We start from the raw sequence: 27,046 nt of genomic DNA on the forward strand, positions 1-27,046 counted from the left end.
GGTCCCCACATTCCACAATACTTCGTTGAAACAATTTCTGAATTTAGTTATATTCATCACCATAATATCTTTTCACGCGCGTATTTTTCTCTTTAAACAGTAATGCATTATTTATAAATCGAAATTGCAAGGAAAAGTTTATGTTCTGGTGACAAATATTTTTCTGAACGTATTAGTACACAATAACTTTTTTAGAATTAAAAAATAATGAGTGTTGACCTAGGCTATGTAACTTAATGCAAAGTAAAATTGTTCATATTGGATGGTCCCGGTTTTTGACGTTACATATATTGTGAATATTGGTACCAGACTTGCTAATATACAATATGTAAAAAGTAATTTTGGTCCTGGTTTAATACGTTAGATATCTTTGGAAATATAGGGACCGGTCCTGGTAAATCACATTTTATATAGAAAAATACCGGGACGGTCCTGATATGTGCCAAAAGTCCTGGTATGTGCTATTGCGTCTCCGAAATGGGCCTGACATATACCGAAACATAAAAATATATATATATATATACACAAATCGATTACTTTGAGGACTTTTTTTTTCAATTAAAATAACAGTTGTATACGATACGTGATTAACTATTGATGTGTGTATTTTAATTATATTCAATGTATGATACCTAATAATAGATATACGTAAAGATAAGTATATAGTGATTACTTTGGGGACTATAGATGTATATTGATTACTTTGGGGACTTTAGATATATATTGATTACTTTGAGGTATTTTATGTTCTGATTATAAACTTATTCTAATTGTAAGTATGATTAAAAAAAGACATATTATTTATGATACACTTGGCGATAAAAAATAATTATATAAATAAAAAAAATTATATCTTATATATAAAACAATTTCTAATGATAACAACATTTTAACATTATTACTTTCATCAAATGATTAATTTGTTTAAATAAATTTTATTTATTTGAAAAAGTGATCCAAATTCTTTATAGATTCAAGAAGAAAGCATTTCTCCTCTTTGGTTAAAACAATTGGTCATTCACATTAATGAAATAAAAATTAATGTTAAAATATGCTGTGACTAGAAATTGTTTTATGTATAAGAAAATTTTTTTATTTATGTAATTATATATGTAATTTTATTGATGTATTTTATTGATGTATATATGTAATTTTATTATGGTATTTTATTGATGCATTTTTATACCAATTGTATCGTAAATAATGTCTTTTTTTAAAATAATCATACTTACAATTAGAATAAGTTTATAACCAGAATATAAAATACCTTAAAGTAATCAATATACATCTAAAGTCCTTAAAGTAATCAATATACATCTAAAGTCCTCAAAATAATCAATATGCATCTAAAGTCCCCGAAGTAATCACTATATATTTATCTGTACATATATCTATTATTAGGTATCTATTATTAGGTATCATAACTAAAAAGTTACTATACATGAGGTTGAAAAGGTCTATTTCGAGAATAGTTTCTATCATTAAAACGTTTTATAAGTAAGAATAAAAAGCATGGGTCAAATATTTTTTGAAGTTCTATATATGTGTGCACAGTTTCAAAAAAATCGGAGTGACACTTAATGTTACTTGTAAGCAAACGAGATTTACTGTACATATTACGAGGCTATGTGATCAACGTGAAACAAAATATAAAAAATTTTTTTCTATTATTAATTCCTTATATAATACTATATTTTACATCCAAAAAATCAATCTGTATGATTTCGATTCTTTTCTATGCATTCACTTTATTGACATAAGAATAAAATCATTATTTTAATATATTTAATTATATACAATTTATTTCTATTATACAATTTTAATACAATTTATATTATACAATTTATATACAGGTTGTCCCATTATTAATAACTTTAATTAATTTAATTAAATTTTACTAAATAATTAATATAATTATTTTAATAATATTTTTATACAGGATGCCCTATTTTAATTGCCCTAGGCGAATATCTCTGTTCTTATGTCAATAAAAAGAATACAAGAGAATCGAAATTATGAAAGAAAATCGAAATTACACAGATTGATTTTCTGAATATAAAATACTAGTATATGTATATAGTATTATATAAAGAACTAATAATAAAAAAAGTATGTTACTTTGTTTTGCTTTGAGCGATACAACGATACATGTATAATACATATGTATTATAATACATATTTAGTTGTGTCCCAGAAATAATCATTGCGTTTGAAAATTGTCCTCAAAATAATCGTTATACAGAATGTTCAAAGTCAATCGCTCCATCCGTCGTATGCAGCTAAAAACGGATTAAACCGAATAAAAAAGTCTCTATCATTTTGCAATCTTCGCAATAATAAAATTTATTTTAAAAAATTGGGCGATCCGCCCGAGTTTATGCGTGCAGTAAGAAAAAACCTTCCTGCACACAGGTGTGCATACCAATTACCGAACATCCTTTTTTTTTTTTTTTGATAACGGTGGAGAAATCCTTTATGGATACCCGCACTCCCCGGGGAGGGAGGGCGGGTTATGTGGGATTCCTGGTCTGAAGGACCAGTATACTCACTAAAACTCCACCGGATGCCTACTCGGGTGTTTGGGGTGAGGACCGGGTGCGCGTAGCGATGTCAACCGGACGTCCTCCCCTCACCCACACGACCTAATCTCGTGGGCGAACCCCCCCGAGGGGGGGCCCCGCCCACTCCGCCTGTATGGCGGCTTCTGCTCTAGTTGTGGCGCAGAGGGGCATCACCTCCACGCCACGCCCTCCTCGGTGTTTTCCGGGAGGCGGGGTCGGGGCTCGAGTCTCCCGCTCGAGCCCCGGCCCCCCGAGCCCCAGGGTGGGCTTCCCTCCCTTCCCCAAGAGGGGTTGAGATTCGGGCAGCATCCCAGGGCTCTTTCTTGGTATGTCCCTCCGGGGGCGGGCTCCCTCCTTTCCCTTTAGGGATCAGGACTCGGCCGCGCCCCCGGAGGGCTCCTACTCGCCTTTCGCGGGGTACTGCCGCGGGAAGCGTACGCTTCCCGAGACAGTACCCCCCTATCTCTCCTTGGCCGGGGGAGGGGGTACCGATCTATCGGCCCCCCGACCCCTGTCAAGGTCATCCTCCCCCACCAATAATTTGTGGGAGGGGATGTTGGGGGCTACGATGCCTTCGCCGCCTCGGAGGTGGTCCATACGGCGGAGGCATGCCCCCGTCTCCCGGCGGAGTGGGAGGTACCCGGCGTTGTCGCTCGCCGCGCCTCTCCCTCTCCCTCTCCGCGTCCTCCTTCTGCAGCATAACTTTGCCACAGAAGGAGGACACAGCCTTCCAAGCCTCCTTCCCCCCGACCATCGCTCTGATAACGGCCGGGAGAGAGAGGTCCGCCCCCACCGCGGCCATTAATTCCGCACGTTCGGCCGCCCACGCTGAACAGGTTTCCAGCGTGTGCTGCGCCGAATCGTGCGGGTGGTCGCAATGGCACTGCGTGGTGCGCTCCTTGCCTATCCTGCACAGATACTCCCCGAAGCAGCCATGACTGGAAAGTATCTGCGTCATCCTGTAGGTGATTCCTTCCTTTTTGACCCTGTCTATCCATTCTGATAGGCAGGGTCGTATGGCCTCGACGGTCCGCCTCCCCGCAATATTTGGGTCCTCGAGTGACCTCTGCCATTCGAGGACCATCGACCGTCGAGCCTGGTCCTTCATCATGGCTCGAATTTTGCCGGTTATTTCCACCCCCCTGCTACGGAGCTCGCGAACCCTCATGTACACGGATTGGTACATGTGGGCCGCGAGATCCAGGGGTGGCATGCCGGACAAGATCGTCGCCGCCGCGTGGCTGATCGTTCGGTAGCCCCGTGCCGCTCGGATGGCCACCCGCCGCTGGAGCCTGCGAAGCAGGTCTTTGAGTCGGCGGGTGACCGTCACATCATCGGCCCATACAGGGGCCCCGTATAGGGCCACCGAACTAACAACCGCGGCATACACCCGGCGAACACTCCCGCCCGGTCCCCCGAGGTTCGGGAGCAGCCGGCTTAGCGCCATTGCTACTCCCTCTACTCTCGGGGCCAGTCGGCGGAAATGCTCGCCGAAGGACCAGGTCGAGTCCAGGTGGAGTCCTAAGTATTTAATACTACTCCCCACCTGAACTCGAGCATCACCTACATGGATGAGAGTCGGGGGCGGCGGCCCGTGCGACCCGTCGTGAAAGAAAACCGCCTCGGTTTTCTGGGCCGCCACCTCCAACCCCAGGACTCTTATGGAGCGCACCACGCATTCCAAAGCTATCTCGGCTTTGGCCGCTGCTTCCCCTCAGCTGAGTCCCCCAGCCAGCACGATCGTATCGTCCGCATAGCAGACAACCGTGCCGCCAGGGGGGAGGGCTGACCGGAGGACATAATCGTATGCGAGGTTCCACAGCAGCGGGCCCAATACTGAACCCTGCGGAACCCCGCATCCCACACTCCTCTCTCGCACCACCCCATCGCGGTCTGTGTATTCCAGGACCCTGCCCCGAAAATAGTCCCTGATCATTGCGGTAAGGTAACGGGGAACGTTGTGGTGGTTCAACGCCCCCATCACTCACCGCCACGGCAGGGTGTTAAAGGCGTTCGTGATATCCAACGAAACGGCCAATAACCCCGCCGTCCTCAGTCACGGCCTCCGCGGCGGACCTGACGCGCTGTATCGCGTCTATCGTAGAACTTCCGCCGCGAAAGCCGTACTGATCCTCACTCAGGTCGGGACCAATCCGGGACAGCTGCCGGACGAGGCGATTGGCTATGATCCTTTCTAGGATCTTGCCCGCCTCGTCCAGCAGGCAGATGGGGCGATACGAGGAGGGACGATCCTCCGGCTTGCCCTCCTTAGGAATGAGGACCAATTTCGCCCTCTTCCAATCCGGGGGGAAGCAGCCCCCTTTGAGGCACTCAGTGAAGAGGTGCCCCATATACGCGGCCATCTCTCTCGAGGCCAGGGCCCATACTTTCCCATGGACGCCGTCAGGGCCAGGAGCTTTCCTGGATTTAATCCTTCTGACGGCGTCCCTCAGCTCGCCCTGGGTGACCCCCAGCTCGTCCCCCCACTCCAAACCGGAATCCGGATCGGGTACCGGGTCAACGCCCTCCTCCACCGGGAAGAGGGTCGTCACGATTCGGTGAACGAACAGGGGGTCTAAGGTTTCCGTAATTGGGGTCGCCCCTCCCTTTAGCTTGTTTAGGACTATTTTATAGGGGCGGCCCCACGGATCCTTGTCCAGAGCGAGCACCAATTCATTCCAGGACCTGGCCTTCTCCTTTATGATTTCCCTTTGCAGGGCTTTCCTGATGGCCATGTATTCTTCCTGCGCTGCCTCGATCCTCACAGCGCGATGCGGGGAGTTTCTCGCCTTGCGGGCCCTATCTAGGGTCCTTCTCGCCCGGACGGAGGAGCGCCGAAGGGCGGCGATCTCCTCCGTCCACCAGTAAGCTGCCTTCCTGGGGGAGGGGTGGACCCGGGGCATCGACGCGTCACACGCCTCCCTCATGACCCTCCGGATCCACTGTACCTCCCCTCGAGTCCTATCTCTCTTTCTCCCCTCGTCTCTCTCTCCCACAGCGCCGCGAGGATCGAGGCTACGAAAGCTTCCTCGTCCAGCTTCCTAAGGGCCCATCGTCGCGTCGCGTCCCGCGTCTCCCTGCGGCGGGCGAGCACCTCTCTGGGGGTGGGGGCGGAGACCATCTCGATGTATCTATGGTCGGATAGAGTTTCGGTCTCCGTCACCACCCTCCAGGACCTTATTAGGCGCGCGGCCGGGGGATTCGCCCACGTCAAGTCAACAATGGACTCCCCCTGTGGCCGCACGCAGGTGCTCCTTGACCCTGTGTTCATAATGCACAGGCCAAGTCCCGCCGCCCAGTCCGCCAGAACCCTGCCCCTTCCATCCTGCCGCGGAGAACCCCAAAGCCGAGATTTTAGCATTGAAGTCCCCCGCGACAAGAACTGGGCCCGAGAGGAGGAGGCGTCCTCGCAGACACCCCTCTATCCCGTCCAACCTTCCTGCGTATTGGGCAGGGCTCAGGCTTGGGGACAAATACACGCTGACCACGACGATGGACCCCCATTTTGCCACTGCGTACCCCTCCCCGGCCTCTATGCGTGTGCACGGGGGGGAATCAACCGCCATCCTCCAGGTTAACGCCGCCGAGCCGCACCGGGACACCATCCACAAGGGATGACGTGGATTGGTCGCTCTCGGGTACGGCTCGGCGATGATGCCAAGTCCGCAATTTCGCTCCGCCAGGGTGTGCATGAATAAGTCATGCGCCTGGCGGGCGTGGTTAATGTTGGCTTGCAGGATCCTGATCATTCAAGTATCCTGCAAACCTCCTCCCTCTCTTCCTCAGTGTCCATGTCACACGTGGCATCGGACGCCGATTTCCCGCCGTCCTCGTCCTATTTTTCGACGACCCGACCCTTGCACGGCCGCGTCCCAGGCTCCGAGTCCGTATCGGACTCTGTCTCCCGGACCCTCTTCCTAACCGCTTTGAGCTGCTTCTGTGGCTTTCTTTGCGGTTTGGATTGTTCTCGCACCACTTCTTCCTCCTTTTTCAGGGTCGCCTTGGGGGTTACCGAGGTCTCTTTTTTCGAGGCTTCCCCTTTGGACGTGGACGGGGGAGAGGGATCCACTGCCCTCTCCTCGGTTGGGACCTAGGATGTAGGAGATGGCGGTGCAGTGGCGGTCCCTATCTTCTTCCCCCTCCTCTTTATCTTTGCCGTTTTGCAGGCTTTACTCCCAGTTTTATGTCCGGCTGGGAACTTCTTTTCCTCACAGGCGATGCAGTGCGCCTCATTGCTGCAGGCGCGCACAAGGTGTCCTGCTCTTCCACACCTGTAGCATCGCCTGCTGTAGTCTGCCTTGTTTGGGCATCTGGCTGCCACATGTCCTCCCTCCAGACATTTGTTGCACTGAAGGGGACGTTCGGGCAGTAGCTCGACTCTCGCCGCAGTCCACCCCACCTTAATTTTCTCGGTTTTGGCTATGGCCGTAGCCGAGGCAAGCGGGCATCTGGCCCACATTGTGCCCAGACCCACCTGCGTTTCTTTTATCGGCCCGGTTTTGACTTCTTCCTTGCTGCACTGGCCCTCTCTTGCCAGTGCAGCTCGAACCTCGTCCACCGTCACCGATGCGTCCAGGTTCCGAACCCTGATATCGGCCGTCTTACAGGGGCGGGCAATTTTCACCTCGCTCACTTCCTCGCCGCAAGTTGGTCCGCCTTTCCGGCTCTCCCCTCGCCGTAGATCTCGAAGACGTAGCCATCCGTCATCGCTCTCCTTATTCTCAGGTCCTTTATACCTATCTTTTCAAGATTGACCTTGTCTCTGGCCTCCTTCAGTTTTTGGGCATACGTTTCCTTTCCGCATGTCATTACCACCGCCGCGGATCGGGGTGGTCTCCTCTTCTTCTTTCCAGCGGTGGCAGTGGGGGGGTTTACTGGCGCTGCCCCCTTCCCTTTCGCTCTACCTTCTTTGTCACTCGGTGGCTCTGTTTCTCCCTCTATCTTCTTCTTCTTCGCCCTCCTGCCCACAACCTTTGACCAAGGTTGTTCCATTGGCATTGGGTCGGGAGTGGGCTTCGTTTTATCCCCTTGTTGGGGGGGATTTGTCGGAGTCTTTCCCGCCTTCTTCTTCTTTTTCCCAGCATTTGACGTCTTTGAGACATCCTGTTGCTGGGATGTTTTATTGGGGACTTTGGCACTCACTGGCCGTTCGTTAGCGTCCCCAGATTTATCCGATCCAGATTCCGCCTTCTTCCTCATATTATTCACCGTTTCTTGCAATGTCCCTATCTCTTTCAGCATTAGCGCTATTTTCTCTTCCGCGTCTAATATTGTTTGCTGGTCTTTCTCGCTTAGTTTACGCGGGGCAGTAACCATTACATTACTCGTGACTTTCGGCAGCACTTTCTTGGCCGGCGTTGCTTTCACGGCTGGGAGCGGCTTGGCCTTATTAGCACTTTGGTCCTTCTCTTTTCCCGTTCCTTTTCCTTGGGACCCTAGGGTCTCCCTGCCCTCCGGCAGTTGCGAGATTCTTCGGTCCCTTTTCCTCCCGAGGCCTCCCCCATCTTTGGATGGAAGTGGTGGACTCGGGCCTCCTTCCCTTGGGTCGTCTGCGAAGGTCCCCCCGCCTTTCGGCGGAGGAGAGACTTTCCGCGGCTCTTCCTTCTCCCCTATTCCTTCTGCGTCTCCTACCCAGATGTTCGTGTCCTCCCCCAGGGAGTTCGGAATTGGTGTTCCTTTCCGCGTATGCTCTCGAAACTGCATATTCTCCAGCTGTTCTTTGAGCTGGTCGTACTTCTTCTTGAGCTTCTCTTTTTCTGCTCTTTCCCTTCGAGTTTGCTTCAGGAGTTCTTCCATCTCCTGTTTTATGCTCGCTTCCTCCGTTCGCTGCTGCAGCGTGGTGACCGCTGCAAGAATTGACGCCGTCACATCATTTATTAGGCCCTTTATTTTGCCATTGATGTTACGGGAGCCTTCGATTGCCGCGTATATTCTGTGAGTCCCCTCGACTAGCGTCGAGGTTATGTCTCTGCAGTGCGGAAATACGCTTCCTTCTCTTCTTGCTTATCCCGCTATCCGTCGCGCGGGTCTTGGGGAGTTCAGGGACCTCGAGCGTCCCGTCTAGATATCCCTCTAACTCTATCTCGTGTTCCATCGCTTCGGGCTTTTCTTCTTTTCTCTTCCTGATGATCTTTTTATAGAAGTCTCCGGTAGTGGGCTTGCGTCCTCTACCAGTTCTTTCTAGGCCAACTTTCCACATCTCGTTGTACTCTTGTTCCGAGTCAGATCCTGCGCCCGGCCCTTTAAGCTCCGGTTCGGAGGATATTAGCGTGTCCTCTCTTCTTCTCGCATCGCACCGGGTCAGCTTTACCCGGGCCTCCAAGAGCCTCGCCCTCTGCGTGGAGAGCTTCTCCTGCTGCGCTGTTCGCAGGTCGCTCAGGATGTCTGCAACATCCATCCCCTGCTTGCTCGTTCCTGCGGGGGTGGTCTTGAATGACTCACCTGCAGGCGTTTCCGGACTTACGGGAGCTTCCGTAACGTCCATGGGTTCATACCCCTCCCTCTCGTCATCTGTTATTGTTGTTGATTTTGTTTTTATTCTGTTTGTGTTTGTTTTTGTTTATTTGTTCTTCCATTTTGAGTTTATCCCAAATATCTACTGCGGCTCTGCCGACCGGGTGTACCCTCACCGGCCGAGGAGGTGCACCGAAACGTGACCGGCCTCACCCCCCCGACCGGGCCCCGAGTTCCCCCAGGGGATCGACATATGCTTCGGGCCAGGGGTATGGATCATCCCTGGCTCAGAGCTCCAGCCCCTTACACGCCCGTGTGAGTTGTGACTCCCACACGGGTTTTCGGGGGTCCCCAGCCTCCGACCTCTGGGGTACCGGCAGTATATGGCGCCACCCTGGGGGCCCCATGGACGGTTGGGGTGCGGGTCGCCGCTCCCCGGCCCGCATCTTACCCGCCATGGCGACCAGCACGCCCCCACACCGGACTAGCCGAATCTGGGGGGCAACGCCGTCCCGGTGGTTGCCGCTTCGGGAGGGGAAACGGTCGCGGACAACCACCGGGTACCCAAACTCTCGCCGCCAGACCCCGACCTCGGAATACGTCCGAGCGGCTCTGGCGGCTGGCAGCGGCGGGGGACCACCAACGGGGAAGACCCCTCGTTGGGGATACCCAACCGCTGCATGCTCCGTCACACCGACCCCGCCTCGGAAACGTCTGAGCGGCTCGATGCGACCCGGGCCGGCAGTCCGGACAAGTCCGATCACCCGGATATCTCCGGGTGAGTCGTCTGCTGACCCGTCCCCTCCTCCTACTTTGCGCGTATCCCGGGGTCACACCCCGGGCCGTTTGCCAAGCGGTGGGAGGTGCCTACCCCCTTGCGGGACGCCGCTTCCACCCCTCACCGGAGGGCCACCCAAACTCGGATGACACCCCGGACCGGCCATCGCATCCCCCCCAGGGGTAACTGGCTAGCCCCGAGACCCCTTTCTGTGGAACGCCAAGGCACCCCATGCCAGGACGCGCACCCACCCCGCAGGATTGCGAGGAAGATGCCGCCCCCAGACACAAGGCACCCCGGCACCCACATCCCCGCCGAGGGACGCTACATGGCAGGAGCACCCACCACGCAGCACTCTCACACAACCCCATACGGGAGCACCCGCAAAGTGCACGGAGGGAGGATAGAAATCCTCCCCTAATGGCTCCGTGCAGCCGGGCGATTGAAGTCAGGGCCGCCAACCCCTATGCGCATCAGGCCAAGGTGCCCGGAGGGAGCGCAACCCCCCTTCTCATGGTGTTCGCCCGCGGCAACTTCGGATTACTCGCTACTTGCTACTCACGGCCCGAAGGCCGCTTTCGTTTTCGTTTTTATCCTCCGCCGCCGCCAACGACGAACACCACGAGGAAGTCCAATGGACGCTCTTAGTAGGGCCCCGCTCGCCCAGACCGGAACAGCAGCCTATGGCTAACTGAACCGCCCCGGACGACCGGAACCCCTTAAGCCCTTCCACTACGTCAAGGTGGCGTCCACGGAGGGGATTACCGAACATCCTAAGTACGTATATAAAGATTAAGAATAAAAAAATTAATACATAAGATATATATATATATATATATATATATATATATATTGTGACGTGACGCTTTTTAAGCTCCGTCACGATTTCCCTGCCGAGGGAAAACAGCGTGCGCGGGGTCGTCTCTCGCGCCTAGCGAGAGGAGACTACCGTTACTTATTATTCAACTGTTTAGACTTATTTTTAGCGAAATTTAAGACCCGCGATTCGAATACGGCTACTGTGCGTGCGTGCAAGATCGACAATTTGTAAAGGAAGCTACCGCAAGATATCGAAGATACCGCAAGAATAAGGTCAAGTAATAAGGTCCCGTGCAGCCGCTCTTAATAATGTAATTGGAGATTAAATCTGCATTATTTCAGATTGAAAAAGAACCGGCAGCGATTCTAGACGACGGTGCTGAAAGCAACTTTCCAGGCGGCCGACTGGAAAACAGAAATCTCGGAAGCAGACGCGGATACGGCCTGGCCAGCCGGTCACGTCCCCGAGAATCGGCATCATCACGAATTACCGTCGCTTATGAATACTGGGCCCCTGCGTAAGGGCAACGCCGTACAACATCAGCAACTTTCGAGGGGACGGAGAATCAACCCCATTTTTCCCGAAATTGACGAAATGCGCGGAAGATCGGCGCGGGATTCGAGGGCCTTGCGAGCACAGACGAAGATCGTCACTGTACGGTGAGGTAGTGTCCTGTGCACATCTGTCAGAACCTGGAAGAGACGACCCTGAGGCAGCCGCCACCTGCAATAATTGTAAGCCGTCGCACAGGTAGCCGATTAGTATTTTTCATCCGGGATCAGCTGGTGTCATCGTGCCGAGATACCGTCGCAGGGCGACTATCATACCGTAAAGTCTGATACTTGTACCGTAATTGTCGGACGCCAGCTGTCCCCGGGGTCGCGGATTTGTCCCTCTCAGGGGGGTTCGTGCCGACAGTCCGTATTATTGTGTATCGTTTCCGTACCGTTTAAAATTGTACCACTTCTGTTAACATTGTTTTGTATCGATACTCCGAGCGTGACGCAGCAATTTTTGGTCGAGTATATCGCATACCGGAAGGCGGGATTTGAGCGGGTAATTTCTTCGCGGGCGTGTGTTACCGAAATTAAGAGAACGGCCCTGCAAGAATATTACCCTACGCGAAATCTCCGCAGAAAAGTATTACCGTATCACTTGTTTGAAATTTCCGTTACGCAAACGTCGAGCTATTGTTACCGAAACAAAAGGTCGTGCTACGACCGTTACATCGGGTAAACAGTTTCCGTCTACACCTCCTTGAAGATGCCGTTGAATAAAGCTTTTGTTTTTCATCAAAACTTTGTCGAAATTCATCGCTAATTACCGTAAGAAAAGGGTCGATTCGAGTTATATCGAACTTATATAAAATACGTATACCGTCTATTTTGGGTTAGAATTCTGTTCATTTCTTAGTTGTCTATTGTTCTTTACCGCTAATTATTCTTGGTCGTAAATGTTACCGTCAAAATTGTATAAAATTTAGGTTCGATTTATATCGATATTTAGCACGAGGCTCACGCCTCCAGGAGTGTTCGTAAACCATCCGCGTATAATAGTCTGATCGTAAAACTCCTGTACTATCTGGTTACCGTTAATTACGTTGATTACCGCCATAAAATTAATTGGTAATTATCCAGAAATTTGTCAGCGAGCCGAACGCCTCGACGTGCATTCTGAAATCGGACGTAATTCGTTCTCAAGTTTTGTCAGATATTTCGCCGCTAATGTTCACTGCTTTCTGTTACTGTAATTATTGAGAGACTAAAGCTATTTCCATACCGTTTTTTTTCCTTTTTTTTTATTGCCGACTCAGAGTCAATATTTCAAGTAGCATCTCTGAGATTATTGTATCTGACCTTCGCATCAGCCATTATAACGTGTCCTTTGTTTCCCGCAGTTCATAAAATAACCGTTATCTTTCGAAATTTATCTGCTTTCTTTTATTATTGTATTCTGTGGTTTGCTTTCTTGTATATTTACCGATATATTTACCGATTTTATCTCTATTATATTAAATTCATTCATATTATATTAAATTCGATTATACTGTTAATTGTGTGTGTATTTTAACTTTACAATATATGTAATTATTTGTGAACAAAATAACTGAGTATTAGTCATTTCTCTCTCCTAAAGATAATCTAGCGCTCTCTCCCCCTTATTGTAAATAATTCACAAAGAACTCTGCCCCTCTGCCATATACTAAGCTTACCGCTATCGTTTCGATATCGTGGCGCGGAAATACCGCGCCTGGCGTCCATATCCTATCTCCTTTTTTTTGGAGATCCTGATACCGTACGTTACCGCCATTTTAAGATACCGTTACCGCCATTTTAAGATCCCGATACCGCCAATTACCGACCCCGCCAAACTTGCACGCTACCTCCTCGGGAGCGGCGTTCCCGAGGCGGGCGACGGCGTCGCAATATATATATATATATATATGTATATACTCACACTCACATATACTCATATACAGGGTGTCTCATTTTAATTTCCCCAGGCAAATATTTCGGAAAATAATGAAAAATCGAAAAAATGTTTCATTTTTCGATTATCTTATCTTAATACTTTTATGTACAAAATAATGAGAGGAATCAATTGGTGTAAAGAAAACACATAGTTATTTTTAAGAAAAAATATGTAATTTGCAATTAACAATTACATATTTTTTCTTTGAAACAACTCTGTGTTTTCTTTACACCAATTGATTTTTCTTATTATTTTGTACATAAAAGTATTAATATAAGGTAAAAAAAATGAATATTTTACGGTTTATGTAAAATTAAAAAATAATTTCAAGCCTCATAATTTGGAAAATACTTAATGAAAACTAACTTAATTATAGTGTTTTGAAAAGCTCTTGAGATGAATGACAAGAATATGCAAAAATATATAGGGTGTTCCATTTAAAAAAATTGAAGTGACTTTCACGTGACCCTTAAATGACTCGTCAAGGTCAAACCAATGGCACCATCTTATATCCCCCTAGAAACCATACAACTTTTGTCTGAAACATTTTTTTGACTTTTCATTATTTTCCGAAATATTTGCTTGGGGAAATTAAAATGAAACACCCTGTATATGCTATATGAGTTATATTTATTAGACACATAACATCATATCACATTCACACATATCAAATCATGTTCATACACGCGCGCGCGCGCGCGCGAGCGCACGCACGCACGCACGCACACACACACACACACACACACACACACACACATACAATGAGCGCTAAAAATTCTGTAACGATCAAATATCTCAAAAATAAATTTTTTTAGGAAGAAGATAACTTTTAGGATTTAATAAGATATATTAGCTGATGGAGGTTATTTGATCTCAGAATGACTTTGAAAACTTTGCATCAAGATCAATATAGAAATCTTAAATGGATACCCTTATTGGATATTTTTAATGGATATCTATAATAGATATTTTTTATTGCATATTCTTATAGCTAACGTAATGTTTTTAAAAAGTTATTCTATTTTAATGAAAACTTGTCGAGTTAAAAAATATCAAATTTAAGAGTATAAATTTAATATACAGGGTGAGCCATTTTAATTTATCCACCCCAATAACTTTTTTATATTTGAATGTACAACAAAATGTTTCAAATAAAAGTTGCTTGACTTCGAGGGGGACAGAAGATGGGTGGCAAAAATTTGACCTTGAATAGTCATTTGAAAGTCGTATAAAGGTTACCTTCAATTTCTTAAATGAAACCCCCTATTTTTCATTGCATATTCTTGTAGCTTATCTCGAGAGCTTTCTAAAACACTATAATTAAGTACCTTTTCATTAAGTACTTTTTGAGTTATAAGGCTTGAAATAATTTCTTAATTTTACATAAACGTTAAAATATCTAGTAAACCATTCATTTTTCGATTTCTTATCTTAATACTTTTATATACAAAATAATGAGAGGAATTGGTGTAAAGAAAATATACAGTTGTTTTTAAGAAAAAATATGGAATTGTGAATTGCAAATTACATATTTTTTCTTAGAAACAACTATGTGTTTTCTTTATACCAATTGATTCCTCTCATTATTTTGTACATAAAAGTATCAAGGTAAGATACATTCAAATATAAAAAAGTTATTGGGGTGGATAAATTAAAATGGCTCACCCTGTATATCTCCCAATATTAAATAAGTCATAACTTTTTTTCACTTCAGAAACAATATTTATCTAAAACATTTTGTTGAATGTTTCGAACTTTCGTTTTTAATTAAGAGCCACGGTCACATCAAGTAATAGAGCAGTAACGCAGCAATAAAGCCGGATCTACAATAAACATAGTAAGCCTTAAGCCGTAAGAAATTAACCAATCATATTCGATTATTTCTCTCACATTTAATTGTGATTGATAAATTTCTTATAGCTTAAAGTTTACTACACTTATTGTGGATTGTAGATTCGGCTTATAAGTGAATAAAAACTATCGATTTGCTTACTATTTACGTCTTACTGCATACATTTTTGTATGTGTCACTAGCCTAAAGCCTGTATCAGATTATGCGTTAAAGATTAAAATTGAAAATTGAAAATTGTTTGACTAATCAAGACAAAGAAATAGGTTTTTTGTTTTGATTAGTCAAATTTCAATTTTTAAGCTTCAATATTCAATGTATAGTTTAGTACAGACTTAATATGATTGATTTGAATGATATTCAATTTGTTCTTATTTTCAAGATCACCTTAAAGCTGTGTTCGTCTTGACGCTAAAAGCTGAAAAACGATGTTGAAAACGTTTGATTGACTAATCGGAACTAAGAAATTTATGCTATGATTAATATAATTTAGCATATAATAATAATTTTTAAAAACCACCCCTTGGGGGTGAAATCCAATATTTCAGAAACGGTGCACCACAAAAATATAAAGCTTGTGCCGTTAGTTAAGGTTTCTACAAGACTAATTTAGCGTATAATAATAATTTTTAAAAACCACCCCTTGGGGATGAAATCTAATATTTCAGAAACGGTGCACCACAAAAATATTAAACCTGTGCTGTTAGTTATGACTTGCAGAAAGACTAATTAAGCGTATATAACAATTTTTAAAAACTACCCCTTAAGGATGGAATTTAATATTTCAGAAACGGTGCACCACAAAAATATGAAACCTGTACTATTAGTTATGACTTGTAGAAAGACTAATTAAGCGTATAATAACAATTTTTAAAAATAAAAAAAATTATTTCTAAAAATAATTTACTAATATTTTTCTCAAAAAATAATTTACAGAAAGTACATAAAATTTGACAAAAAAATGTGAAGTCCCTCTAAAAAACCTTGCAAAGATAAAAAAAATTCACCAAGTACATAAAAAAAATTTCGCTTTGTATGCAACAAAACGTTTAATTAAAAAATGTCCCTAAAAATAATTTACAAAAATTTTTCCTCAAAAATTAATTTGTAGAAAAAATATAACATTTTACAAAAAGATGTGATATCTCTCTAAAAAAAATTTACAAAGGTTAAAAAAATACGCCAAGTACATAAAAATATTCTACCTTATATGCAACAAAATGTTTAATGAAAAAAGTCTTTAAAAATAATTTATAATAATTTTCCCTTACAAAATCATTTTTCAAAAATACAATACCTTAACAAATAATTATCATAAAAGAATATAAAAAATGAAATATCAAAACTAAGTAGGAAATCAATGATTATCATCAAGTACTTAAGAGCTCAAGAGTCAAGTACTTAAGAGCAATTTGTAAATTTGATATAATATTTGCCATGAAATCAATTTTACATTGTAGAAATATTATACATAAATTCTCCCTAAAAAATTAAAACGCATTTTATATTTATTCAGAGAAACTTGATTTTTAAAATATTTAAAATCAACACTAAATTAGAATTAGGTTTCTTTTCATTTCTAAAACATTTTTTATATAATGTATATAATTTAAAAAAAAACGTTATACGCAAGTTTTAAATCGCACAATCTTTAAATCGAAATAAATTATGAAAACTTGGCGTGCCCGGATCGTAATCAAGTAGATTTAATATTTCATTGTATAATGTCTACGATTTAACATTTTTACTGGAGATATATTCGTTTATAATGTAAACGATTGAATCTGAATCATTTTTTTCTACAATCAAAATTAAAAAAGTTATGAGGGTGGAACTTTTAAAATGGGACATATATATATATATATATATATATATATATATATATATACAGGGTGTCAATTAAGTCCCGGGACGGCTGAATATTTTCTCATGTAAGGTATTTTTGAAAAAGGTCAAGGTCATTTCTGAAGTAATTTTCAACGAGGAATTCAACGGTGACCTTCAATTTGACCTTGAGCTTGACCTTCAAGGTTATTTGAAGGTCAAAGTGTTTTTTTTAAATAGGAACCCCTATTTTTGATTGTATATTCTTATAGCTGACCTCGAGAGCTTTCCAAAACACTATAATAAAATATTTTTCCCTCAAGCATTTATCGAGTTATGATGCTTCAAATCATTTCTTAATTTTACATAAACCGTAAAATATCTTGTAAAATATTCACTTTTCGATTATTTTACCTTAATACTTTTATGTACAAAATAATGAGAGGAATCAATTGGTTTAAAGAAAACATACAGTTGTTTTTAAGAAAAAATATGGAATCGTTAATTGCAAATTACATATTTTTTCTTAAAAACAACTATATGTTTTCTTTAAACCAATTGATTCCTCTCATTATTTTGTACATAAAAGTATTAAGGTAAAATAATCGAAAAGTGAATATTTTACAAGATATTTTACGGTTTATGTAAAATTAAGAAATGATTTGAAGCATCATAACTCGATAAATGCTTGAGGGAAAAATATTTTATTATAGTGTTTTGGAAAGCTCTCGAGGTCAGCTATAAGAATATACAATCAAAAATAGGGGTTCCTATTTAAAAAAAACACTTTGACCTTCAAATAACCTTGAAGGTCAAGCTCAAGGTCAAATTGAAGGTCACCGTTGAATTCCTCGTTGAAAATTACTTCAGAAATGACCTTGACCTTTTTCAAAAATACCTTACATGAGAAAATATTCAGCCGTCCCGGGACTTAATTGACACCCTGTATATATATATGACAGTCCTGAAAGTAATCATTTTTTATATAAAATAATAGGATCCTAAAAGTAAACTTGTGTCCAAAGTAATCAGATTATACAAGATTTTGTCCTTATAGTAACTGATCTGCATATACATATACACGTACATATACATATATGAATAAATATAAAAAAGAAAGAAAACATAGATGGATTTTATATATCTTAATTTTTTTTCGATGCCCAAGTGCAAAAGTTAAACAAATTAAACATTAACACTTGATATGCATATGTTTTTTTTGCCAAATAGGAGAGGAATTTATTTTTTATTACAACTCAATGCGATTGAACATAATTACTTATATGAACCAATTCTTAAAGTAACTAGCACTAATTGACTAATTAGAGAGCCCTGTGTTTAACTGGTTAATGTGTTCCTGTGTTTAACTAATATGTCCAATTGAACGTAATCCACTAAATAAGTTCCCAAAGTAATCCTTGCTTATATACCTTTATTTTGGGGACAGTCCTCAAAGTAATCATTTTGTATATAAAATAATGAGGACAGTCCTCACCAAGTAAACACTTGTCCCCAAAGTAATCAGAATATATAAGATTTTGTCCTCAAAGTAACCGATCTGCATATATATGTATATATATATATATATATATATATATATATATATATATATACAGGGTGTCCCATTTTAATCCATCCAGTCGAATATCTCGAAAACTAAGCTCGGGAGAGAAAAATGTTTCAGACAAAAGTTGTTTGGTTTCGAGGGAACCATAAGATGGTACCATTGGTTTGACTTTGAAGAGTCATTTGAAGGTCACGTGAAGGTCACCTCAATCTTTTTAAATGGCATCTCCTATTTTTTATTACATATTCTTGTAGCTGATCTCGAAAGCTTTCCAAAACGCTATAATAAAATATTTTTTCATAGAGTACTTTTCGAGTTATGAGGCTTGAAATCATTTCTTAATTTTACATAAACCGTAATATATCTAGTAAAATATTCATTTTTCGATTATCTTGCCTTAATACTTTTATGTACAAAATAATGAGAGAAATCAATTGGTATAAAAAAAACACATAGTTGTTTCAAAGAAAAATGTAATTGTTAATTGCAAATTATACATATTTTTTCTTAAAAATAACTATGTGTTTTCTTTACACCAATCGATTTCTCACATTATTTTGTGCATAAAAGTATTAAGGTAAAATAATCGAAAAATGAATATTTCACTAGATATTTTATGATTTATGTAGAATTAAGAAATTATTCAAGCCTCATAACTCGAAAAATACTCAACAAAAAAATTTTTTATTATAGTGATTTGGAAAGCTCTCGAGGTCAGCTACAAGAATATCTAATAAAAAATAGGGGGTGCCATTTAAAAAAATTGAGGTGACCTTCACGTGACCTTCAAATGACTCTTCAAGATCAAACCATTGATATCATCTTATGGCCCCCTCGAAACCAAACAACTTTTGTTTGAAACATTTTTCTCTCCTGGGTTTGGTTTTCGAGATATTCGACTGGATGGATTAAAATGGGACACCCTGTATATATATATATATATATATATATGTATATTATTTATATTTATATATATACTTATATATATAACTTATATATATACATTGTGACGTGGCCGTCCCGTCGCGTCTATCCGCCCCGGCAATTTTGACGGGGCGCGAGCCGAGTGGCCGCGCCAAAGGGCAAGAGAGAGAGAGAGAGCTACCGTACTCCCCGGAGAGACGAGCGAATTAGAGTAATTGTGTATCCGATTAATTGTTTTTTTATGCATTTCTTTTAATAATTGCGTCGAGTCTGAGGCGCCTCACCACCAAACACCGAAGACCTGGGGAGAACAGCATCACCTCCCCACGACAGCGAGGAACGACAGCCAAAGGACATTCCTGAGAGCGGAGGATCCTGTCCCGGAAAGCCCGGCACCGTGGGTCCGGACAGGGGAAGGCAGCATAGCTTCCCCCTCGACAGCCAGGAATGACAGCCGCTGCGATAGCCATCCTCCTGGAGAGGATACGTCCGGGAAGGACCTCACCCGGGCCATATAAGGGCACGCGGCCACATTCAAGTTTGGCGCTATTTCGCGCGGGGCGCGATAATGCGTCGCGTGGCGCGCGAGGCGCCAGGACCTCGCGCGTGTCGGCCGCTAATTGGCCAGGGGTCTGCGCATCCCCCTGCGCGGCCAACGACCCCGCTATCGACCCTGGATCGAGAGATCCAGGGCTCACTCTGTCGCAGCCGCTCGACTCGAATAGGCGAAGAAGCGTATTTATATACTGTGTTGTCGTGTGGGCTCGAGACGATACCGAGGACGAGACCGAGGACCATCCCCGCAGCCGGGAGAGGACTTCATCGGTGAGGTTGCCCACGAGTTATTGTACTCCGCGAGCGTGATCGTGTCCGCTCGCCGGCCGTTCTGTCGCCGTCGCCATTACGGCTTATCGCGACCGCTCGAGCCTTCTGCCGAGTCGGTCGATTTTGTGTATTTCGGGCGACCGGAGACAAGCGACCGAGGAAGCGCGGACACGGGTGACGGAAGTGCGTATCATAGGGTAATTCTCGTCTCTCTCCGGGTATCAGGGTGCGTAATACGCGTAGCATCCGGCCATCGGGTATCGACCGCGTGCGTCGTAAATCGCGAGAAATGCGTAGTTCGTACGGGCTGTCGTCTGGTTGTCGAAGCCGCGTCCCGCACCTCTGAAATATGTCTCAGAGCGAGTCTGTGGAGCGGAATTGGTCGCGATAAATGAGTCTTTGTGTCGTTTCATTATCGTTCGAAAATATTGCATGAAACGGCGTATTATTGTCGTGTTCATTGTGTGCGTGTGAGTTGTTCGTCTCGGAAAAGAAAATATAATTCCTCGAAATAGTCGCGGTGTGCGGGGATCGCACGATTCTCAGTAGCGAAATCTGAGGTCCGGAAATTCCGGGCAAATATAGCGGCTATCGAAGGAGGCGCGGTGCGGGATTGTCGCCCGGCCTGCCTTAGTGTCTTGAGAAGCTAATTAATTCTCCCGTTGTCGAAGGTATCGGGGGTGTGACACGACATTGTCGTATCGCCCCGATTACCAGAAAGAGTTGAGTTGCGAGCGGCGCCGCAAAAGGCGGAAAAATCTCCGACCGCCGCCGGCTATCGAACTTCGCCGGTATCGTCCGCCGATCGGATGCGAGATCTCTCCTCGCGGAATTGGTATCTTTTCGCTTATTGCGTAACTAATCGGCCGTCTTATTTCGGGGTTGTCGACTTCGAGTACGCTCGGAGGAAATTGCGAGATACGCAGCTCATTAGAAAGATCTCCGCGAGGCTGTCGAAGCTGCGAATTATAGGCTGGTATTATCTCTCTCTCTCGCGCGTATGGTACGACCGTTATTGAGAATTCGAGTTATCAAATTCAGTTACATCAATTATTGTTCTCAGGAGCTTCGACTTTAGGAAGCCGCCGTAACAGACGTTCTTTGTTAGACCGACTTAGAATATCGCGCGTTTTTCGAGCGTTTCGAGAATCATTGTCCGTTCATGACTAGTACGTTATTTCTGTTTTCATTCTGTAGCGATTTTTACTTCTTCTTGTTAATCACTTTTCTTATTATTTACGTTCTTAATAAACCTGTTATTTTCTTATTTATTAAATCTCGCGTTCTTTATTTGACTGGCGATCGTCCGTAATTTCTGTGTTCGTCTTTGTCTGTTAATTTAGTAAGCTCGCTCAATCAATTGACTTTTCTTGCAAACCCCGCCCCTCTACCGTTAGGCGAGCTAGCCAGCCCGTGGCGAAGCGGGCCGTTGTATTCTTTCGCGTTTTTCGAAGAATTCGTGAAAACTGGTACGTGAGAGACCGTACCTGGCGCCCAGTTCTGAGGTAACGAGACGCTCTGAGGAACAGGGATGGAGGACGTTCTCGCGCGAGCCGCGGCGGAGCGGAGGCAGTTTCGATATCTCGACAAGTTGGGCGCCAGATGCGGTCTTTCACGCATCAATTTTCCACGAAACGTCAAAGAACGCGAAAAATAATAGCCTGCTTCGGCACGGGCCGACTAGCTCGTCTAACGGTAGAGGGGAGGGATTGTTAGAGAAAGTCAATTGATTATGCGAGACTTCACTGATTCAAAATGCGACAGACTCAACGACAGATCGACAATCACGAGAGACTAACACTCAAATAAATTACGCTATTTTAACAAAGAAATATAACACATTTATTAGTAAAGAAATAATATAAAAGAAAAAGGTGAAAATAAGCTTGAATAACAAATCAGGTTGAAAACGACGGTTCATAATAAATTCGAACGAAATACGAAAGCGAAATACACAATCCAATTAATCCTGGCACGAATAATAAGACGTTATGAAAAGCAATTATCCGCTCGAAATGGATAACCAAAACGAGAGCGCTAAGACAATCCTGTTGTTTATCCATCCCGTTTTTATGGCCGGAGTTCGCTGGACTGAGCGAGACTTTTCAGAATACAAGGGATTTTCGGCACGGAAATATTCGCGGATAATATTCACTCAAAAGGGTATCGCAATTTCGACAACCAAATCGACAATTTATCGCTACGGACTTTTCCTCACAATTTCCCAGTTCGCAATACAAACCGACAGCATAATAATTCGACGCATAAGTAACCATAGATCGAAAATACTTAATACTTTTGCGAAGACGGATCACGTATGCGACAAGCGAACGATATTTTCGATATTCGATAGCCGACGGCGATCGGAGATTTTTCTCCGTCGACGTTTCACCTCTTTCTTCCGCGCAAGCAGCTCAGATTTCACTCTCGGTACTTTGGCGATTATTTCGCACCGCGAGAAATTCGACAGACACAGATTATCATTTATTACGCTCTATATCTTAGACGGCATAATAAGCGCGACAAAGACGCAAGTACTCTGTTAACATTTATTACGCTCTATCCGACGGCGTAATAAGCGCGACAAAGACGCAAATACTCTAACGCACACAATACAATAAAATACCATAAACGCTCATACGCACTCTTAACAATCGACGACGACATACACGCAATCAGACATAAAAAATCGCCCTGAGATAATTTACGGAATATTCCACGCGGTAACGACAGCGGTACGACAACACGGGCGGTATACGCTTTCGCGATCCTTCGCGCACGCGGTTGATATTCAGCGGTCGATAGCTACGCGTAATGAACACCCGAAACCCGGAGAGAGACGAACGTTGCCTTATCAATTTAATGCCTACGACGCGAATGTCCGCTTTTCCTCGGTCGCTTGCCTCCGATCGCCCGAAAATTCAGAAAATATCGACGGCTCGGTACCGAGCCGGAACGATCGCGAAACCCAAAAATGGCGATGGCGGCAGAACGGCCGACCCGCGGACCGAATCGCGTATGTGGCTCACAAATAAGAAATGGGCAACCTCACCGATACTTCTCCTCGTGCTGGGGATGGTCCTCGGCCTCGTCCTCTACGGTTGTCTCAGCAACGGCGACAGACACAAAGAGTTCGACAACGACACGCTAATCATGAAGCGACTTATTGCAGAGAGCGCCAGCACCAGAGTGATCCCTGGATCTCGCGGCCCGGGGTTGATAGCGGCGTCAATGACCGCTTGGTGGGGTGCGCAGCCCCGTGGCCAATCGGCTCGCGACACGCGAGAGATCCTGGCGCCTCGCGCCATACGCGGTGTCCTGGCGCCTCGCGCGAAAATAATTTAATTCGAATTTTCTGTTGTCGCGGGCCCCTTTACTAGGGCCCGATGGAGGCTCAGCTGTCGCGGGCCCCTTTATCAGGGCCCGATGGAGGCTCGGCTGTCGTCTTCGCCTCTGCGGGGGAGGTAGCGCCGAACAGCCCTTTGCCCGGTCCTGTTAGAAAGGGGGCGAGGTTGCCTCCTTGGCGTCCGGTTGCTTGATCTTCTGGGCGCTATTTCTTCCACTGTCGGTCGCTGTTATGCGCCATGTCGCCGGTCGCCCGCAATCCTTCGCTGCCCTCTCGCCCTCCGAATCTTCTCCGGTGGGTTGCCCGAATTTTGCTCGTTACAAAAAATGATACATAAAATTAGTAAACGCGAAAAACATAATGATTTAGCTCGTCTCTCCGGGGATCTCGATAGTGTTCTCTCGATGTAGATTCTGGCGCGACCGCTCGGCCCGTTAAAATTATCGAGACGGATGGACGCGCAACAGGTCGGCAACGTCACACCATATATATGTAGCGTTCTGCCATACGCCACACAGGCGTAACGGCGTACAGCGCCGAGCGCCTGAACGCACGGCAACCTAGGCATGCAAACTAGCGCGCGGCAGCGCGAGCATACAGGCGCCGATCTTCGCGCAAGTGAGATCCGGCAGGGCCAGTATATAAGGCCGACCGCGGAAGGCCGAAATCAAGTCTCAGCTCGCGAGTCAGCAAGAACGGATAAACTGCTCACAAGACGAACAAGCTCGAGTACTCTTTTGGAGTTTTTGGAACTCCCAGTAACCGGCAGGTCTCGCAATACTGCGCCAGCGGAGCCGCATACCTCGGCCGACGTCGACGCCCCGATCACCAGGGCCTATCCGACAACAGCTGATCTACGGAGGCGCCGAACCGGAGAGACGAGTTTCCTTCGAACTCCTGCCTTGGAAGCTGCACCTGATAGACCTGGAGCCATCCAGATTCATCAGGCCACCTCGACAACTTCTGGAAGTCTGGGACGTGCGCATCAGGAGGTACACATCGCCAACTGGACACTGGGCAGTACCAGGAGCCCTCTCCCGCCTCTGCCACCTTCACCACCTGGCAGATCCACCAAGGCGACGCAGACCGCAGCGACGAGCAGAGTGCACCGAAGCACCCAGGTGACGCCTCTACCTCCGGCGACCACCGAACAAGGCACGCAGTCGGACTCGGACTGGGAGACGTCAACGCAGACCGCAGCCACGCAGACCGAGCCAGCGGCAGTGGATGAAAACAACAATCGTCCTAGGAGTAAGGTGGACATTAATAACAACCGTCCGAAATTCCAGCTCCCCTATACTCCTGCCAAGCCTATCTTACAGGGAGCGCCTGTAATTTAAACGGCCCTTTTCAGGGCCACCAATAAAATCTACAAATACAAACGGTCTTTTTCAGGGCCCATGTAAATATTGTAAATATACGTCGTTAAATTTTGATAACGTGTCATTACTCAGAGGCTCATCCTACACACTCCTGCGGCCACGTTTCTCCTGCCGAATTCGAAAACACGCGATTAAGGCGGACATACAACAAACGAATCGCCATAAACTGGTGACCAACCGACGTTCAGGAGAGAGTGAAACATGCCGAAGAAGGAGAGCACGATCATCGTAGATGATGACGACACCAGCGTTAATCGAGTGGCAATGCGCATCCCATCATTCTGGCCGGAAGATCCGGAATTATGATTCCCACAACTCGAAGGACAATTCGCTCTAGGCGCCGTCACCAATGACGACATAAGATACGGATATGTCTTATCCAAGTTAGAGCCGCGACAAGCAAGGGAGATAAAAGACGTCATCACCTATCCCCCCTCCAGCAACAAATATGCTGCTATAAAGAGCGCACTCGTACAGCGACTGACAGATTCGCAGGAGCAGCGGAACTGCTAGAAAGGATCCGATAACTGCTAGAAAGAGAGGAGCTTGGAGATAGAAAGCCGTCGCAGTTCCTCCGACACTTGTCTACGCTGGCAGAGACTACCGTATCCGAGGATTTGCTGCGAACGCTATGGTTAGGGCGTCTTCCCGCACAAACGCAAGCCATATTAGCCACCAGGAAGACAGACAAACTCCAGGACGTAGCAGAGCAGGCAGATAGGATCCACGAGGTGAACTGCAGAGCTCTCGTCTTGGCAGCAGAACATCCACCAGTACCTTCCACCAGCAGTCCGCAGAGCACGTGGGCAAGCCAGATAGAAGCACTCACACAACAAGTGGCTACCCTGACAGAACAGCTGACCAACATGGCCAAGGAATTGCGGAAAGGACGCAGCCGAGCAAGAAGCCAGTCAAGGGGTAGACCATGCAGCAAGACTCCCGTCAAGGAGGGTCTATGCTATTATCACAGACGATTCGGAGCAGACGCTCGATGTTGTGCACAGCCGTGCACATTCGAAAAAAACGAATAGGGCACTCATTGCTGGCGGCAAATGAAATCAGTCCGACACCAAGCCGCCTATACATCACGGACAATAACACAAAGATAAAATATCTAGTGGACACTGGATCGGACGTAAGCGTCTTTCCACGATCTTCCACCAACACCAGGAGACGACCAGAAGCATACGAGCTGTTTGCGGCAAATGGCTCACCGATAATTACATACGGCTCAATCACGATCAAGCCGGATTTCAACCTGAGGAGAGCATTTCCTTGGAGGTTTATAGTAGCCGACGTTGGTCAACCTATTATCGGATCCGACTTCCTCGCGCACTACGACTTGCTACCGGACATGAGAGGGGGCAAGCTCATCGATGGAAAGACCGGATTAACAGCCGCAAGCACAAAATGCTACAAACAGGTCCTATCAATCAAAATCGTGGTAGAAGAAAGCGAGTTCCACACACTCGTAAAGGAGTTCCCGAACATCACCAGACCGACACAAGCCAGGAAAGTGATAAAACACGGGACAGAGCATCACATACAAACGCCAGGCCAACCGGAAGCCTGCAGGCCAAGGAGATTAGCGCCGGACAAGCTAAAAATAGCCAGAGCAGAGTTCGACCTGCTTCTCCAAGAAGGCATCATACCATCAAAAAGCGCATGGTCATCACCTCTTCACATGGTCCCGAAGAAAGATAACACTTGGCGGCCATGCGGAGATTACAGGCGACTAAATGCAAGGACCATTCCAGACAGATATCCGATACCGCACATTGAAGACTTCGCGCAGACGCTCCACCAAAAGAAGATCTTTTCAATGATCGATTTGGTTAGAGCGTACAACCAGATTCCAGTGCGACAAGAAGACATCTCGAAGACGACCATAACAACACCGTTTGGTCCCTTTGAATTTAGATACATGCCATTCGGACTACGCAATGCAGCACAAACATTCCAGAGATTCATCAACGAAGTTCTTCATGGCCTGGAATTCTGCTATGCGTACATAGATGACATTCTGGTGGCATCAGCGGATAAAGAACAACACGAGACGCATTTGAGACAACTATTCGCACGACTCAACGAGTACGGGATTAGAATTAACCCAGCCAAATGCACGTTCGGATCAGACACAGTACGTTTTCTGGGATACTTAGTCACAAAGGAAGGAACTCAACCCTTGCCAGAAAAGATTACCGCCATAAAAAGCTTCCCGCAACCAACGACGGTGAAGCAGCTA

The sequence above is a fragment of the Camponotus floridanus genome, unplaced genomic scaffold (genome assembly GCF_003227725.1).
Source record: "Camponotus floridanus strain SB8 unplaced genomic scaffold, Cflo_v7.5 scaffold147, whole genome shotgun sequence".
In the NCBI taxonomy this organism is placed as follows: Eukaryota; Metazoa; Arthropoda; class Insecta; order Hymenoptera; family Formicidae; genus Camponotus; species Camponotus floridanus.